Genomic DNA, 15,578 nt, shown 5'->3' with positions numbered 1-15,578 from the left:
TGTCTTGGCTAATGTGTCTTGGCTAAGGTGTCTTGGCTAAGGTGTCTTGGCTTATGTGTCTTGGCTAATGTGTCTCGGCTAATGTGTCTTGGCTAAGGTGTCTTGGCTAATGTGTCTTGGCTAATGTGTCTTGGCTAATGTGTCTCGGCTAAAGTGTCTTGGCTAAGGTGTCTTGGCTAAAGTGTCTTGGCTAAGGTGTCTTGGCTAAGGTGTCTTGGCTAAGGTGTCTTGGCTAAGGTGTCTCGGCTAATGTGTCTTGGCTAATGTGTCTTGGCTAAAGTGTCTTGGCTAAGGTGTCTTGGCTAAGGTGTCTTGGCAAATGTGTTTTGGCTAAGGTGTCTTGGCTAATGTGTCTTGGCTAATGTGTCACGGCTAATGTGTCTTGGCTAATGTGTCTTGGCTAAAGTGTCTTGGCTAAGGTGTCTTGGCTAATGTGTCTTGGCTAAGGTGTCTTGGCTAATGTGTCTTGGCTAAGGTGTCTTCGCTAAGGTGTCTTGGCTAATGTGTCTCGGCTAATGTGTCTTGGTTAAAGTGTCTTGGCTAAGGTGTCTTGGCTAAGGTGTCTTGGCTAAGGTGTCTTGGCTAAGGTGTCTTGGCTAAGGTGTCTTGGCTAAGGTGTCTTAGCTAAGGTGTCTTGGCTAATGTGTTTTGGCTAAGGTGTCTTGGCTTATGTGTCTTGGCTAAGGTGTCTTGGCTAAGGTGTCTTGGCTAAGGTGTCTTGGCTAATGTGTCTTGGCTAATGTGTCTTGGCTAAGGTGTCTTGGCTAAGGTGTCTTGGCTAAGGTGTCTTGGCTAAGGTGTCTTGGCTAAGGTGTCTTGGCTAATGTGTCTCGGCTAAGGTGTCTTGGCTAAGGTGTCTTGGCTAAGGTGTCTTGGCTAAGGTGTCTTGGCTCATGTGTCTCGGCTAAAGTGTCTTGGCTAAGGTGTCTTGGCTAATGTGTCTCGGCTAAGGTGTCTTGGCTAAGGTGTCTTGGCTAAGGTGTCTTGGCTAAGGTGTCTTGGCTAAGGTGTCTTGGCTAAGGTGTCTTGGCTAAGGTGTCTTGGCTAAGGTGCTTGGCTAAGGTGTCTTGGCTAAGGTGTCTTGGCTAAGGTGTCTTGGCTAATGTGTCTTGGCTAAGGTGTCTTGGCTAAGGTGTCTTGGCTAAGGTGTCTTGGCTAATGTGTCTCGGCTAATGTGTCTTGGCTAAGGTGTCTTGGCTAAGGTGTCTTGGCTAAGGTGTCTTGGCTAAGGTGTCTTAGCTAAGGTGTCTTGGCTAAGGTGTCTTGGCTAATGTGTCTTGGCTAAGGTGTCTTGGCTAATGTGTCTCGGCTAAGGTGTCTTGGCTAATGTGTCTTGGCTAATGTGTCTTGGCTAAAGTGTCTTGGCTAAGGTGTCTTGGCTAATGTGTCTCGGCTAAGGTGTCTTGGCTAAGGTGTCTTGGCTAAGGTGTCTTGGCTAAGGTGTCTCGGCTAATGTGTCTTGGCTAAGGTGTCTTAGCTAAGGTGTCTTGGCTAATGTGTTTTGGCTAAGGTGTCTTGGCTAATGTGTCTTGGCTAAGGTGTCTTGGCTAAGGTGTCTTGGCTAAAGTGTCTTGGCTAAGGTGTCTTGGCTAAGGTGTCTTGGCTAAGGTGTCTTGGCTAAAGTGTCTTGGCTAAGGTGTCTTGGCTAAAGTGTCTTGGCTAAGGTGTCTTGGCTAAGGTGTCTTGGCTAAGGTGTTTTGGCTAATGTGTCTTGGCTAATGTGTTTCGGCTAAAGTGGCTTGGCTAAGGTGTCTTGGCTAAAGTGTCTTGGCTAAGGTGTCTTGGCTAAGGTGTCTTGGCTAAAGTGTTTTGGCTAATGTGTCTTGGCTAATGTGTTTCGGCTAAAGTGGCTTGGCTAAGGTGTCTTGGCTAAAGTGTCTTGGCTAAGGTGTCTTAGCTAAGGTGTCTTGGCTAAGGTGTCTTGGCTAAGGTGTCTTGGCTAAGGTGTCTCGGCTAATGTGTCTTGGCTAATGTGTCTTGGCTAAAGTGTCTTTGCTAAGGTGTCTTGGCTAAGGTGTCTTGGCTAAGGTGTCTTGGCTAAAGTGTCTTGGCTAAGGTGTCTTGGCTAATGTGTCTCGGCTAAGGTGTCTTGGCTAATGTGTCTTGGCTAAAGTGTCTTGGCTAAGGTGTCTTGGCTAATGTGTCTTGGCTAAGGTGTCTTGGCTAATGTGTCTTGGCTAAGGTGTCTTCGCTAATGTGTCTCGGCTAATGTGTCTCGGCTAATGTGTCTTGGCTAAAGTGTCTTGGCTAAGGTGTCTTGGCTAAGGTGTCTTGGCTAAGGTGTCTTGGCTAAGGTGTCTTGGCTAAGGTGTCTTGGCTAAGGTGTCTTGGCTAATGTGTCTTGGCTAATGTGTTTCGGCTAAAGTGGCTTGGCTAAGGTGTCTTGGCTAAAGTGTCTTGGCTAAGGTGTCTTGGCTAAGGTGTCTTGGCTAAGGTGTTTTGGCTAATGTGTCTTGGCTAATGTGTTTCGGCTAAAGTGGCTTGGCTAAGGTGTCTTGGCTAAAGTGTCTTGGCTAAGGTGTCTTAGCTAAGGTGTCTTGGCTAAGGTGTCTTGGCTAAGGTGTCTTGGCTAAGGTGTCTCGGCTAATGTGTCTTGGCTAATGTGTCTTGGCTAAAGTGTCTTGGCTAAGGTGTCTTGGCTAAGGTGTCTCGGCTAATGTGTCTTGGCTAATGTGTCTTGGCTAAAGTGTCTTGGCTAAGGTGTCTTGGCTAAGGTGTCTTGGCTAATGTGTCTTGGCTAAAGTGTCTTGGCTAAGGTGTCTTGGCTAATGTGTCTCGGCTAAGGTGTCTTGGCTAATGTGTCTTGGCTAAAGTGTCTTGGCTAAGGTGTCTTGGCTAATGTGTCTTGGCTAAGGTGTCTTGGCTAATGTGTCTTGGCTAAGGTGTCTTCGCTAATGTGTCTCGGCTAATGTGTCTCGGCTAATGTGTCTTGGCTAAAGTGTCTTGGCTAAGGTGTCTTGGCTAAGGTGTCTTGGCTAAGGTGTCTTGGCTAAGGTGTCTTGGCTAAGGTGTCTTGGCTAAGGTGTCTTGGCTAATGTGTCTTGGCTAATGTGTTTCGGCTAAAGTGGCTTGGCTAAGGTGTCTTGGCTAAAGTGTCTTGGCTAAGGTGTCTTGGCTAAGGTGTCTTGGCTAAAGTGTTTTGGCTAATGTGTCTTGGCTAATGTGTTTCGGCTAAAGTGGCTTGGCTAAGGTGTCTTGGCTAAAGTGTCTTGGCTAAGGTGTCTAAGCTAAGGTGTCTTGGCTAAGGTGTCTTGGCTAAGGTGTCTTGGCTAAGGTGTCTCGGCTAATGTGTCTTGGCTAATGTGTCTTGGCTAAAGTGTCTTGGCTAAGGTGTCTTGGCTAAGGTGTCTTGGCTAATGTGTCTTGGCTAAAGTGTCTTGGCTAAGGTGTCTTGGCTAATGTGTCTCGGCTAAGGTGTCTTGGCTAATGTGTCTTGGCTAAAGTGTCTTGGCTAAGGTGTCTTGGCTAATGTGTCTTGGCTAAGGTGTCTTGGCTAATGTGTCTTGGCTAAGGTGTCTTCGCTAATGTGTCTCGGCTAATGTGTCTCGGCTAATGTGTCTTGGCTAAAGTGTCTTGGCTAAAGTGTTTCGGCTAAAGTGGCTTGGCTAAGGTGTCTTGGCTAAAGTGTCTTGGCTAAGGTGTCTTGGCTAAGGTGTCTTGGCTAAGGTGTTTTGGCTAATGTGTCTTGGATAATGTGTTTCGGCTAAAGTGGCTTGGCTAAGGTGTCTTGGCTAAAGTGTCTTGGCTAAGGTGTCTTAGCTAAGGTGTCTTGGCTAAGGTGTCTTGGCTAAGGTGTCTTGGCTAAGGTGTCTCGGCTAATGTGTCTTGGCTAATGTGTCTTGGCTAAAGTGTCTTGGCTAAGGTGTCTTGGCTAAGGTGTCTTGGCTAATGTGTTTGGCTAAAGTGTCTTGGCTAAGGTGTCTTGGCTAATGTGTCTCGGCTAAGGTGTCTTGGCTTATGTGTCTTGGCTAAAGTGTCTTGGCTAAGGTGTCTTGGCTAATGTGTCTTGGCTAAGGTGTCTTGGCTAATGTGTCTTGGCTAAGGTGTCTTCGCTAATGTGTCTCGGCTAATGTGTCTCGGCTAATGTGTCTTGGCTAAAGTGTCTTGGCTAAGGTGTCTTGGCTAAGGTGTCTTGGCTAAGGTGTCTTGGCTAAGGTGTCTTGGCTAAGGTGTCTTGGCTAATGTGTCTTGGCTAATGTGCCTTGGCTAATGTGTCTTGGCTAAGGTGTCTTGGCTAATGTGTCTTGGCTAAGGTGTCTTGGCTAAGGTGTCTTGGCTAAGGTGTCTTGGCTAAGGTGTCTTGGCTAATGTGTCTTGGCTAAGGTGTCTTGGCTAATGTGTCTTGGCTAAGGTGTCTTGGCTAATGTGTCTCGGCTAAGGTGTCTTGGCTAAGGTGTCTTGGCTAAGGTGTCTCGGCTAATGTGTCTTGGCTTATGTGTCTTGGCTAAAGTGTCTTGGCTAAGGTGTCTTGGCTAATGTGTCTTGGCTAATGTGTCTTGGCTAAAGTGTCTTGGCTAAGGTGTCTTGGCTAAGGTGTCTTGGCTAATGTGTCTTGGCTAAAGTGTCTTGGCTAAGGTGTCTTGGCTAAGGTGTCTTGGCTAAGGTGTCTTGGCTAAGGTGTCTTGGCTACTGTGTCTTGGCTAAGGTGTCTTGGCTAATGTGTCTTGGCTAATGTGTCTCGGCTTAAGTGTCTTGGCTAAGGTGTCTTGGCGAATGTGTCTTGGCTAAGGTGTCTTGGCTAAAGTGTCTTGGCTAAGGTGTCTTGGCTAAGGTGTCTTGGCTAAAGTGTCTTGGCTAAGGTGTCTTGGCTAAGGTGTCTTATCTAAGGTGTCTTGGCTAAGGTGTCTTGGCTAATGTGTCTTGGCTAAGGTGTCTTGGCTAAGGTGTCTTGGCTAAGGTGTCTTGGCTAATGTGTCTTGGCTAAGGTGTCTTGGCTAAGGTGTCTTGGCTAATGTGTCTCGGCTAAGGTGTCTTGGCTAATGTGTCTTGGCTAAAGTGTCTTGGCTAAGGTGTCTTGGCTAATGTGTCTTGGCTAAGGTGTCTTGGCTAATGTGTCTTGGCTAAGGTGTCTTCGCTAATGTGTCTCGGCTAATGTGTCTCGGCTAATGTGTCTTGGCTAAAGTGTCTTGGCTAAGGTGTCTTGGCTAAGGTGTCTTGGCTAAGGTGTCTTGGCTAAGGTGTCTTGGCTAATGTGTCTTGGCTAATGTGCCTTGGCTAATGTGTCTTGGCTAAGGTGTCTTGGCTAATGTGTCTTGGCTAAGGTGTCTTGGCTAAGGTGTCTTGGCTAAGGTGTCTTGGCTAATGTGTCTCGGCTAAGGTGTCTTGGCTAAGGTGTCTTGGCTAAGGTGTCTCGGCTAATGTGTCTTGGCTAATGTGTCTTGGCTAAAGTGTCTTGGCTAAGGTGTCTTGGCTAATGTGTCTTGGCTAATGTGTCTTGGCTAAAGTGTCTTGGCTAAGGTGTCTTGGCTAAGGTGTCTTGGCTAATGTGTCTTGGCTAAAGTGTCTTGGCTAAGGTGTCTTGGCTAAGGTGTCTTGGCTAAGGTGTCTTGGCTAATGTGTCTTGGCTAAGGTGTCTTGGCTAATGTGTCTTGGCTAATGTGTCTCGGCTTAAGTGTCTTGGCTAAGGTGTCTTGGTTAAAGTGTCTTGGCTAAGGTGTCTTGGCTAAGGTGTCTTGGCTAATGTGTCTTGGCTAAGGTGTCTTGGCGAATGTGTCTTGGCTAAGGTGTCTTGGCTAAAGTGTCTTGGCTAAGGTGTCTTGGCTAAGGTGTCTTGGCTAAAGTGTCTTGGCTAAGGTGTCTTGGCTAAGGTGTCTTATCTAAGGTGTCTTGGCTAAGGTGTCTTGGCTAATGTGTCTTGGCTAAGGTGTCTTGGCTAAGGTGTCTTGGCTAATGTGTCTTGGCTATGGTGTCTTGGCTAATGTGTCTTGGCTGAAGTGTCTTGGCTAAGGTGTCTTATCTAAAGTGTCTTGGCTTAAGTGTCTTGGCTAAGGTGTCTTGGCTAATGTGTCTTGGCTAAGGTGTCTTGGCTAATGTGTCTTGGCTAAAGTGTCTTGGCTAAGGTGTCTTGGCTAAAGTGTCTTGGCTAATGTGTCTTGGCTAAGGTGTCTTGGCTAAAGTGTCACGGCTAAGGTGTCTTGGCTAAGGTGTCTTGGCTAAGGTGTCTTGGCTAAGGTGTCTTGGCTAAAGTGTCTTGGCTAAGGTGTCTTGGCTAAGGTGTCTTATCTAAGGTGTCTTGGCTAAGGTGTCTTGGCTAATGTGTCTTGGCTAAGGTGTCTTGGCTAAGGTGTCTTGGCTAATGTGTCTTGGCTAATGTGTCTCGGCTAATGTGTCTTGGCTAAGGTGTCTTGGCTAATGTGTCTCGGCTAAGGTGTCTTGGCTAATGTGTCTTGGCTAAAGTGTCTTGGCTAAGGTGTCTTGGCTAATGTGTCTTGGCTAAGGTGTCTTGGCTAATGTGTCTTGGCTAAGGTGTCTTCGCTAATGGTGTCTCGGCTAATGTGTCTCGGCTAATGTGTCTTGGCTAAAGTGTCTTGGCTAAGGTGTCTTGGCTAAGGTGTCTTGGCTAATGTGTCTTGGCTAAAGTGTCTTGACTAAGGTGTCTTGGCTAAAGTGTCTTGGCTAATGTGTCTTGGCTAAGGTGTCTTGGCTAATGTGTCTTGGCTAAAGTGTCTCGGCTAAAGTGTCTTGGCTAATGTGTCTTGGCTAAGGTGTCTTGGCTAAGGTGTCTTGGCTAATGTGTCTTGGCTAAGGTGTCTTGGCTAATGTGTCTTGGCTAAGGTGTCTTGGCTAAGGTGTCTTGGCTAAGGTGTCTTGGCTAAAGTGTCTTGGCTAAGGTGTCTTGGCTAAGGTGTCTTATCTAAGGTGTCTTGGCTAAGGTGTCTTGGCTAATGTGTCTTGGCTAAGGTGTCTTGGCTAAGGTGTCTTGGCTAAGGTGTCTTGGCTAAGGTGTCTTGGCTAATGTGTCTTGGCTAAAGTGTCTTGGCTAAGGTGTCTTGGCTAATGTTTCTTGGCTAAGGTGTCTTGGCTAATGTGTCTTGGCTAAGGTGTCTTGGCTAAGGTGTCTTGGCTAATGTGTCTTGGCTAATGTGTCTTGGCTAAGGTGTCTTGGCTAAGGTGTCTTGGCTTATGTGTCTTGGCTAATGTGTCTCGGCTAAAGTGTCTTGGCTAAGGTGTCTTGGCTAAGGTGTCTTGGCTAATATGTCTTGGCTAAAGTGTCTTGGCTTAGGTGTCTTGGCTAATGTGTCTCGGCTAAGGTGTCTTGGCTAAGGTGTCTTGGCTAATGTGTCTTGGCTAAGGTGTCTTGGCTAAGGTGTCTTGGCTAATGTGTCTTGGCTAAAGTGTCTTGGCTTAGGTGTCTTGGCTAATGTGTCTCGGCTAATGTGTCTTGGTTAAAGTGTCTTGGCTAAGGTGTCTTGGCTAAGGTGTCTTGACTAAAGTGTCTTGGCTAATGTGTCTCGGCTAAGGTGTCTTGGCTAATGTGTCTCGGCTAATGTGTCTTGGTTAAAGTGTCTTGGCTAAGGTGTCTTGGCTAAGGTGTCTTGGCTAATGTGTCTTGGCTAAGGTGTCTTGGCTAAGGTGTCTTGGCTAAGGTGTCTTGGCTAAGGTGTCTTGGCTAATGTGTTTTGGCTAAGGTGTCTCGGCTAAGGTGTCTTGGCTAATGTGTCTTGGCTAAAGTGTCTTGGCTAAGGTGTCTTGGCTAATGTGTCTTGGCTAAGGTGTCTTGGCTAATGTGTCTTGGCTAAGGTGTCTTGGCTAATGTGTCTTGGCTAAGGTGTCTTGGCTAAGGTGTCTTGGCTAATGTGTCTTGGCTAATGTGTCTTGGCTAAGGTGTCTTGGCTAAGGTGTCTTGGCTTATGTGTCTTGGCTAATGTGTCTCGGCTAAAGTGTCTTGGCTAAGGTGTCTTGGCTAAGGTGTCTTGGCTAATATGTCTTGGCTAAAGTGTCTTGGCTTAGGTGTCTTGGCTAATGTGTCTCGGCTAATGTGTCTTGGTTAAAGTGTCTTGGCTAAGGTGTCTTGGCTAAGGTGTCTTGACTAAAGTGTCTTGGCTAATGTGTCTCGGCTAAGGTGTCTTGGCTAAGGTGTCTTGGCTAATGTGTCTTGGCTAAAGTGTCTTGGCTAAGGTGTCTTGGCTAATGTTTCTTGGCTAAGGTGTCTTGGCTAATGTGTCTTGGCTAAGGTGTCTTGGCTAAGGTGTCTTGGCTAATGTGTCTTGGCTAATGTGTCTTGGCTAAGGTGTCTTGGCTAAGGTGTCTTGGCTTATGTGTCTTGGCTAATGTGTCTCGGCTAAAGTGTCTTGGCTAAGGTGTCTTGGCTAAGGTGTCTTGGCTAATATGTCTTGGCTAAAGTGTCTTGGCTTAGGTGTCTTGGCTAATGTGTCTCGGCTAAGGTGTCTTGGCTAAGGTGTCTTGGCTAATGTGTCTTGGCTAAGGTGTCTTGGCTAAGGTGTCTTGGCTAATGTGTCTTGGCTAAAGTGTCTTGGCTTAGGTGTCTTGGCTAATGTGTCTCGGCTAATGTGTCTTGGTTAAAGTGTCTTGGCTAAGGTGTCTTGGCTAAGGTGTCTTGACTAAAGTGTCTTGGCTAATGTGTCTCGGCTAAGGTGTCTTGGCTAATGTGTCTCGGCTAATGTGTCTTGGTTAAAGTGTCTTGGCTAAGGTGTCTTGGCTAAGGTGTCTTGGCTAATGTGTCTTGGCTAAGGTGTCTTGGCTAAGGTGTCTTGGCTAAGGTGTCTTGGCTAAGGTGTCTTGGCTAATGTGTTTTGGCTAAGGTGTCTTGGCTTATGTGTCTTGGCTAAGGTGTCTTGGCTAAGGTGTCTTGGCTAAGGTGTCTTGGCTAAGGTGTCTCGGCTAAGGTGTCTTGGCTAATGTGTCTCGGCTAAGGTGTCTTGGCTAATGTGTCTTGGCTAAGGTGTCTTGGCTAAGGTGTCTTGGCTGAAGTGTCTTGGCTAAGGTGTCTTGGCTAAGGTGTCTTGGCTAAGGTGTCTTGGCTAATGTGTCTCGGCTAAGGTGTCTTGGCTAAGGTGTCTTGGCTAAGGTGTCTTGGCTAAGGTGTCTTGGCTAAGGTGTCTTGGCTAAGGTGTCTTGGCTAATGTGTCTCGGCTAAAGTGTCTTGGCTAATGTGTCTTGGCTAAGGTGTCTTGGCTAATGTGTCTTGGCTAAGGTGTCTTGGCTAAGGTGTCTTAGCAAAGGTGTCTTGGCTAAGGTGTCTTGGCTGATGTGTCTTGGCTAATGTGTCTCGGCTAAGGTGTCTTGGCTAAGGTGTCTCGGCTAATGTGTCTTGGTTAAAGTGTCTTGGCTAAGGTGTCTTGGCTAAGGTGTCTTGGCTAATGTGTCTTGGCTAAGGTGTCTTGGCTAAGGTGTCTTGGCTAAGGTGTCTTAGCTAAGGTGTCTTGGCTAATGTGTTTTGGCTAAGGTGTCTTGGCTTATGTGTCTTGGCTAAGGTGTCTTGGCTAAGGTGTCTTGGCTAAGGTGTCTTGGCTAAGGTGTCTCGGCTAAGGTGTCTTGGCTAATGTGTCTCGGCTAAGGTGTCTTGGCTAATGTGTCTTGGCTAAGGTGTCTTGGCTAAGGTGTCTTGGCTGAAGTGTCTTGGCTAAGGTGTCTTGGCTAAGGTGTCTTGGCTAAGGTGTCTTGGCTAATGTGTCTCGGCTAAGGTGTCTTGGCTAAGGTGTCTTGGCTAAGGTGTCTTGGCTAAGGTGTCTTGGCTAAGGTGTCTTGGCTAATGTGTCTCGGCTAAAGTGTCTTGGCTAAGGTGTCTTGGCTAAGGTGTCTTGGCTAATGTGTCTTGGCTAAGGTGTCTTGGCTAAGGTGTCTTGGCAAAGGTGTCTTGGCTAAGGTGTCTTGGCTAAGGTGTCTTGGCTAATGTGTCTCGGCTAAAGTGTCTTGGCTAAGGTGTCTTGGCTAAGGTGTCTTGGCTAAGGTGTCTTGGGTAAGGTGTCTTGGCTAATGCGTCTTGGCTAAAGTGTCTTGGCTAAGGTGTCTTGGCTAATGTGTCTCGGCTAAGGTGTCTTGGCTAAGGTGTCTTGGCTAATGTGTCTTGGCTAATGTGTCTCGGCTAATGTGTCTTGGCTAAGGTGTCTTGGCTAAGGTGTCTTGGCTAATGTGTCTTGGCTAATGTGTCTCGGCTAAAGTGTCTTGGCTAAGGTGTCTTGGCTAAAGTGTCTTGGCTAAGGTGTCTTGGCTAAGGTGTCTTGGCTAATGTGTCTTGGCTAATGTGTCTTGGCTAAGGTGTCTTGGCTAAGGTGTCTTGGCTTATGTGTCTTGGCTTAGGTGTCTCGGCTAAAGTGTCTTGGCTAAGGTGTCTTGGCTAATGTGTCTTGGCTAATGTGTCTTGGCTAAGGTGTCTTGGCTAAGGTGTCTTGGCTAATGTGTCTTGGCTAATGTGTCTTGGCTAATGTTTCTTGGCTAAGGTGTCTTGGCTAATGTGTCTTGGCTAAGGTGTCTTGGCTAAGGTGTCTTGGCTAATGTGTCTTGGCTAATGTGTCTTGGCTAAGGTGTCTTGGCTAAGGTGTCTTGGCTTATGTGTCTTGGCTAATGTGTCTCGGCTAAAGTGTCTTGGCTAAGGTGTCTTGGCTAAGGTGTCTTGGCTAATATGTCTTGGCTAAAGTGTCTTGGCTTAGGTGTCTTGGCTAATGTGTCTCGGCTAAGGTGTCTTGGCTAAGGTGTCTTGGCTAATGTGTCTTGGCTAAGGTGTCTTGGCTAAGGTGTCTTGGCTAATGTGTCTTGGCTAAAGTGTCTTGGCTTAGGTGTCTTGGCTAATGTGTCTCGGCTAATGTGTCTTGGTTAAAGTGTCTTGGCTAAGGTGTCTTGGCTAAGGTGTCTTGACTAAAGTGTCTTGGCTAATGTGTCTTGGCTAAGGTGTCTTGGCTAATGTGTCTCGGCTAATGTGTCTTGGTTAAAGTGTCTTGGCTAAGGTGTCTTGGCTAAGGTGTCTTGGCTAATGTGTCTTGGCTAAGGTGTCTTGGCTAAGGTGTCTTGGCTAAGGTGTCTTAGCTAAGGTGTCTTGGCTAATGTGTTTTGGCTAAGGTGTCTTGGCTTATGTGTCTTGGCTAAGGTGTCTTGGCTAAGGTGTCTTGGCTAAGGTGTCTTGGCTAAGGTGTCTCGGCTAAGGTGTCTTGGCTAATGTGTCTCGGCTAAGGTGTCTTGGCTAAGGTGTCTTGGCTAAGGTGTCTTGGCTAAGGTGTCTTGGCTAATGTGTCTCGGCTAAGGTGTCTTGGCTATGGTGTCTTGGCTAAGGTGTCTTGGCTAAGGTGTCTTGGCTAAGGTGTCTTGGCTAATGTGTCTCGGCTAAAGTGTCTTGGCTAAGGTGTCTTGGCTAAGGTGTCTTGGCTAAGGTGTCTTGGCTAAGGTGTCTTGGCTAAGGTGTCTTGGCAAAGGTGTCTTGGCTAAGGTGTCTTGGCTGATGTGTCTTGGCTAATGTGTCTCGGCTAAGGTGTCTTGGCTAAGGTGTCTTGGCTAAGGTGTCTTGGCTAAGGTGTCTTGGCTAAGGTGTCTTGGCTAATGCGTCTTGGCTAAAGTGTCTTGGCTAACGTGTCTTGGCTAATGTGTCTCGGCTAAGGTGTCTTGGCTAAGGTGTCTTGGCTAATGTGTCTTGGCTAATGTGTCTCGGCTAATGTGTCTTGGCTAAGGTGTCTTGGCTAAGGTGTCTTGGCTAATGTGTCTTGGCTAATGTGTCTCGGCTAAAGTGTCTTGGCTTAGGTGTCTTGGCTAAAGTGTCTTGGCTAAGGTGTCTTGGCTAAGGTGTCTTGGCTAATGTGTCTTGGCTAATGTGTCTTGGCTAAGGTGTCTTGGCTAAGGTGTCTTGGCTTATGTGTCTTGGCTAATGTGTCTCGGCTAAAGTGTCTTGGCTAAGGTGTCTTGGCTAATGTGTCTTGGCTAATGTGTCTTGGCTAAGGTGTCTTGGCTAAGGTGTCTTGGCTAATGTGTCTTGGCTAAAGTGTCTTGGCTAAGGTGTCTTGGCTAAGGTGTCTTGGCTAAGGTGTCTTGGCTAAGGTGTCTCGGCTAATGTGTCTTGGCTAATGTGTCTTGGCTAAAGTGTCTTGGCTAAGGTGTCTTGGCTAAGGTGTCTTGGCTAATGTGTTTTGGCTAAGGTGTCTTGGCTAATGTGTCTTGGCTAAAGTGTCTTGGCTAATGTGTCTTGGCTAAGGTGTCTTGGCTAAGGTGTCTTGGCTAAGGTGTCTTGGCTAATGTGTCTTGGCTAATGGGTCTCGGCTTATGTGTCTTGGCTAAGGTGTCTTGGCTAAGGTGTCTTGGCTAAGGTGTCTTGGCTAATGTGTCTTGGCTAATGTGTCTCGGCTAAAGTGTCTTGGCTAAGGTGTCTTGGCTAAAGTGTCTTGGCTAAGGTGTCTTGGCTAAGGTGTCTTGGCTAAGGTGTCTTGGCTAAGGTGTCTTGGCTAAGGTGTCTCGGCTAATGTGTCTTGGCTAATGTGTCTTGGCTAAAGTGTCTTGGCTAAGGTGTCTTGGCTAAGGTGTCTTGGCAAATGTGTTTTGGCTAAGGTGTCTTGGCTAATGTGTCTTGGCTAATGTGTCACGGCTAAGGTGTCTTGGCTAAAGTGTCTTGGCTAAGGTGTCTTGGCTAATGTGTCTCGGCTAAGGTGTCTTGGCTAAGGTGTCTCGGCTAATGTGTCTTGGCTAAGGTGTCTTAGCTACGGTGTCTTGGCTAATGTGTCTTGGCTAAGGTGTCTTGGCTAAAGTGTCTTGGCTAAGGTGTCTTGGCTAATGTGTCTTGGCTAATGTGTCTTGGCTAAAGTGTCTTGGCTAAGGTGTCTTGGCTAAAGTGTCTTGGCTAAGGTGTCTTGGCTAAGGTGTCTTGGCTAAGGTGTCTTGGCTAAGGTGTCTTGGCTAAGGTGTCTCGGCTAATGTGTCTTGGCTAATGTGTCTTGGCTAAAGTGTCTTGGCTAAGGTGTCTTGGCTAAGGTGTCTTGGCTAATGTGTTTTGGCTAAGGTGTCTTGGCTAATGTGTCTTGGCTAAGGTGTCTTGGCTAAGGTGTCTTGGCTAAAGTGTCTTGGCTAAGGTGTCTTAGCTACGGTGTCTTGGCTAAGGTGTCTTGGCTAATGTGTCTCGGCTAAAGTGTCTTGGCTAAGGTGTCTTGGCTAAGGTGTCTTGGCTAAGGTGTCTTGGCTAAGGTGTCTTGGCTAAGGTGTCTTGGCTAAGGTGTCTTGGCTAAGGTGTCTTGGCTAAGGTGTCTCGGCTAATGTGTCTTGGCTAATGTGTCTTGGCTAAAGTGTCTTGGCTAAGGTGTCTTGGCTAAGGTGTCTTGGCTAATGTGTTTTGGCTAAGGTGTCTTGGCTAATGTGTCTTGGCTAAAGTGTCTTGGCTAATGTGTCTTGGCTAAGGTGTCTTGGCTAAGGTGTCTTGGCTAAGGTGTCTTGGCTAATGTGTCTTGGCTAATGGGTCTCGGCTCATGTGTCTTGGCTAAGGTGTCTTGGCTAAGGTGTCTTGGCTAAGGTGTCTTGGCTAATGTGTCTTGGCTAATGTGTCTCGGCTAAAGTGTCTTGGCTAAGGTGTCTTGGCTAAAGTGTCTTGGCTAAGGTGTCTTGGCTAAGGTGTCTTGGCTAAGGTGTCTTGGCTAAGGTGTCTCGGCTAATGTGTCTTGGCTAATGTGTCTTGGCTAAAGTGTCTTGGCTAAGGTGTCTTGGCTAAGGTGTCTTGGCTAATGTGTTTTGGCTAAGGTGTCTTGGCTAATGTGTCTTGGCTAAGGTGTCTTGGCTAAGGTGTCTTGGCTAAAGTGTCTTGGCTAAGGTGTCTTAGCTAAGGTGTCTTGGCTAATGTGTCTTGGCTAATTTGCCTTGGCTAATGTGTCTTGGCTAAGGTGTCTTGGCTAATGTGTCTTGGCTAAGGTGTCTTGGCTAAGGTGTCTTGGCTAAGGTGTCTTGGCTAAGGTGTCTTGGCTAATGTGTCTTGGCTAAGGTGTCTTGGCTAATGTGTCTTGGCTAAGGTGTCTTGGCTAATGTGTCTCGGCTAAGGTGTCTTGGCTAAGGTGTCTTGGCTAAGGTGTCTCGGCTAATGTGTCTTGGCTAATGTGTCTTGGCTAAAGTGTCTTGGCTAAGGTGTCTTGGCTAATGTGTCTTGGCTAATGTGTCTTGGCTAAAGTGTCTTGGCTAAGGTGTCTTGGCTAAGGTGTCTTGGCTAATGTGTCTTGGCTAAAGTGTCTTGGCTAAGGTGTCTTGGCTAATGTGTCTTGGCTAAGGTGTCTTGGCTAAGGTGTCTTGGCTTATGTGTCTTGGCTAATGTGTCTCGGCTAAAGTGTCTTGGCTAAGGTGTCTTGGCTAAGGTGTCTTGGCTAATATGTCTTGGCTAAAGTGTCTTGGCTTAGGTGTCTTGGCTAATGTGTCTCGGCTAAGGTGTCTTGGCTAAGGTGTCTTGGCTAATGTGTCTTGGCTAAGGTGTCTTGGCTAAGGTGTCTTGGCAAAGGTGTCTTGGCTAAGGTGTCTTGGCTAAGGTGTCTTGGCTAATGTGTCTCGGCTAAAGTGTCTTGGCTAAGGTGTCTTGGCTAAGGTGTCTTGGCTAAGGTGTCTTGGCTAAGGTGTCTTGGCTAATGCGTCTTGGCTAATGTGTCTTGGCTAAGGTGTCTTGGCTAATGTGTCTCGGCTAAGGTGTCTTGGCTAAGGTGTCTTGGCTAATGTGTCTTGGCTAATGTGTCTCGGCTAATGTGTCTTGGCTAAGGTGTCTTGGCTAAGGTGTCTTGGCTAAGGTGTCTTGGCTAAGGTGTCTTGGCTAATGTGTCTTGGCTAATGTGTCTTGGCTAAGGTGTCTTGGCTAAGGTGTCTTGGCTAAGGTGTCTTGGCTAAGGTGTCTTGGCTAAGGTGTCTTGGCTAATGTGTCTCGGCTAAGGTGTCTTGGCTAAGGTGTCTTGGCTAAGGTGTCTTGGCTAAGGTGTCTTGGCTAATGTGTCTCGGCTAAAGTGTCTTGGCTAAGGTGTCTTGGCTAATGTGTCTCGGCTAAGGTGTCTTGGCTAAGGTGTCTTGGCTAAGGTGTCTTGGCTAAGGTGTCTTGGCTAAGGTGTCTTGGCTAAGGTGTCTTGGCTAAGGTGCTTGGCTAAGGTGTCTTGGCTAAGGTGTCTTGGCTAAGGTGTCTTGGCTAATGTGTCTTGGCTAAGGTGTCTTGGCTAAGGTGTCTTGGCAAAGGTGTCTTGGCTAATGTGTCTCGGCTAATGTGTCTTGGCTAAGGTGTCTTGGCTAAGGTGTCTTGGCTAAGGTGTCTTGGCTAAGGTGTCTTAGCTAAGGTGTCTTGGCTAAGGTGTCTTGGCTAATGTGTCTTGGCTAAGGTGTCTTGGCTAATGTGTCTCGGCTAAGGTGTCTTGGCTAATGTGTCTTGGCTAATGTGTCTTGGCTAAAGTGTCTTGGCTAAGGTGTCTTGGCTAATGTGTCTCGGCTAAGGTGTCTTGGCTAAGGTGTCTTGGCTAAGGTGTCTCGGCAAAGGTGTCTCGGCTAATGTGTCTTGGCTAAGGTGTCTTAGCTACGGTGTCTTGGCTAATGTGTTTTGGCTAAGGTGTCTTGGCTAATGTGTCTTGGCTAAGGTGTCTTGGCTAATGTGTCTTGGCTAAAGTGTCTTGGCTAATGTGTCTTGGCTAAGGTGTCTTGGCTAA

General features: G+C 47.3%; 1 long non-coding RNA gene across 1 annotated transcript in view; it reads left to right on the top strand.

The window, feature by feature from the left end:
• Positions 1 to 912: 912 nt before the first annotated feature.
• The window catches only part of LOC125774583 (uncharacterized), a 90,049-nt gene continuing 75,383 nt past the window's right edge, over positions 913 to 15,578 (top strand). Inside the window, exons 1-2 of the long non-coding RNA XR_007421067.1 lie at positions 913 to 1,314; positions 13,957 to 14,894. This is a non-coding gene — a long non-coding RNA (uncharacterized LOC125774583). The remainder of the gene's footprint in view (positions 1,315 to 13,956; positions 14,895 to 15,578) is intronic.

The sequence above is a fragment of the Anopheles funestus genome, unplaced genomic scaffold (genome assembly GCF_943734845.2).
Source record: "Anopheles funestus unplaced genomic scaffold, idAnoFuneDA-416_04 scaffold_34_ctg1, whole genome shotgun sequence".
NCBI lineage: Eukaryota > Metazoa > Arthropoda > Insecta > Diptera > Culicidae > Anopheles > Anopheles funestus.
The sequence above is the reverse complement of the archived record's forward strand: the minus strand, read 5'-3'. Positions and strand labels throughout refer to the sequence as shown.